This window comes from Phaethon lepturus, unplaced genomic scaffold (assembly GCF_000687285.1).
Source record: "Phaethon lepturus isolate BGI_N335 unplaced genomic scaffold, ASM68728v1 scaffold5999, whole genome shotgun sequence".
In the NCBI taxonomy this organism is placed as follows: Eukaryota; Metazoa; Chordata; class Aves; order Phaethontiformes; family Phaethontidae; genus Phaethon; species Phaethon lepturus.
In genome coordinates, this window is record NW_010564077.1 from 1 (window position 1) to 2,488 (window position 2,488).

Genomic DNA, 2,488 nt, shown 5'->3' on the forward strand with positions numbered 1-2,488 from the left:
TGATCAGAGGGCTGGAACACCTCACCTGTGATGACAAGCTGGGAGAGTTAAGGTTCTTAAGTCTGGAGAAGAGAAGGTTCCTGGAAGACCTTCTTGCAGCCTTCCAGTATTTACAGGGGGCCTATAAGAAAGATGGGGACAGACATTTTAGCAGGGCCTATTGCACTAGGACAAGGGGTAATGGTTTTAAACTAAAAGAGGGTAGATTTTGACTAGATATAAGGAAGAAATTTTTCACAGTGAGGGTGGTGAAGCACAGGCACAAGTTGCCCAGAGAAGTAGCAGATGCCCCATCCCGGAACCGTTCAAGGTCAGGTTGGACAGGGCTCTGAGCAACCTGATCTAGTTGAAGATGTCCCTGCTCATTGCAGAGGGATTGGGCTAGATGACCTTTAAAGATCTCTTTCAACCCGAAGCTTCTATGATTCTATGACAATATGGGGACCAGTCCTTTCTCGGAGGCATTTCCTTGCTCTCCTTTAGGATGCATCCTTAAAAATTGGGGTAAATTCCATGGAGATACCTTAACAAAGGATAAATTAAAGTGCTATTGCATGCAATGGAGCCCAGTGTATAAATTGGAAAATGGAGAAAAGTGGCCAGCGGTGGGAACTCTGGGGTATAACACTATACTGCAGTTGATGTTACTTTGTCATCAGATGGGAAAATGGGATTGTCCCATATGTAGGTTTGTTTTTCACATTACAAAATGATTAAGATGCTAGAAAGAAATTTTAATTACTGGAAACTGATTCAGGAGCCATAATGATAATGTCTGAAAATGAAAAGTCCAAGAATGAAAAGAGATGTTATTCTGTATGTAGCATTGGTAAAAAGTGCTTAAAACAGAATAATGAGGAGGAGGACATGCAGTTGTTGGTTGCTGGTGCTGGGGATGGAAGATGGGATAATGATGTTTTAAATGCTAGTGGAGAAGTAGGAAATGGTCAAGCAATGGGATCAGAGGGATTTAGTCTGACTGCGGGGAGAACTAGGTCTCAGCAAGCCCCAGGTGTCCAGGCACCACTGAGGCAGACTGTAGGACCTGTGGGAGCACCTGTCTGCAAGTTCCTTTTTCTTCCTCAAATTTAATGAACTGGAAGGAGTCCACCGAGTCTTATAGGGAAAGTGCAAATAAAGTTTATAGAACTATGCAAATGATAATTTTAAATCATAATCCTGATTGGAAAGCTAATGCAAGTTCTGTTAAATACATTGTTACTTCCTGAAGAAAAATGCTTGGTTTTAGAGAAGGCAAATGAGGAAAACAAAAGAATAAATGCAAGGAAAGGTCCAGAAAGATTTATGCCTGAGATAGAACAAAGGTGGGATCCCAACAGAGGGAGAGGTCATTTGATGACCAAACAGTATCAGCAATTGATATTGTATGGTATACAACACAGAGTACTGACACCTAAAAATGTTTCAAAATTATATCAAGTAACCCAGGGCCCAACTGAAGATCCATTGGCTTTCTATGAGAGACTATGTGAAACTGCTAGGAAATGGCCTGGTCTGAATCTAGAAGTAGAAGAAAACAAAACTATGTTTAAGATGTTATTGATCGGACAATTGGCCCCTGGCATCCAAAAGAAATGACAGAAGGTTGATGGAGTTTCAGGAATGTCCATTTCCCAATTAATTGAAATAGCATACAAAGTATATAATAATAGGGAGGAAGCACAAAAAGAAAGAAAGCAAAAGGATAAGCAGAAGAATAGTAAGATGTAAGCAAGATTTTTGGCAGCAGCTATGGTCCAAGCTACCTATCAGAAAGGAAGAGGTTGCAGGGTGAGTTGCTGAGATAGAGGTCACAGAAGGGGATTTAGTCCCCAACCCATGGTAATGATTTATGGACCTCTGGGATCAAAGCAGTGTGCATATTGAAGGCAAGAGGGACATTGGAAAAGAAGGTGCCCAAAGTTGAACCAGCAGAATGGCTCCGCACCAGCACAGGTGCCAGAAGCAGATCTGTTAACGATGGGAGCACTAGATTCTGATTGACATGGACCAGGGGTAAATATGCCAACCTCCCAGCTGAACATCTAGTTCCAGTAAAGCTGGGGAATGAAACTGTCAATTTTTTAGTGGATACTGGAGCTACATACTCTGTTTTGAATTGTTGTAAGGGATCTTTAAGTAAATTTTCTATGCCAGTGACCGGGGCCATGGGAAAGCAAGAAGTAAGGCTTTTTTTTCAACCACTTAAATGTTAAGTAGGAGATAAAGTTCTAACTCATTAATTTTTGTATATGCCAGAGTGCCCCTTAGCGCTCATGGGATGGAATTTACTAAATAAATTAGGAGCACAAATAACTTCTGATAGAAATAGAATCCATATACATATCCTACCAGATAATGCTTGGCAGATGCAAGTTTATCTGTTACAGGAACCTTCAAAAGAAGAAGTACCAAAAGAATGAGTACCAGCAGAAATTATGGATGCAGCAGTCCCCTTTGTATGGGCATCAGAGAAACCCAGAAGAGC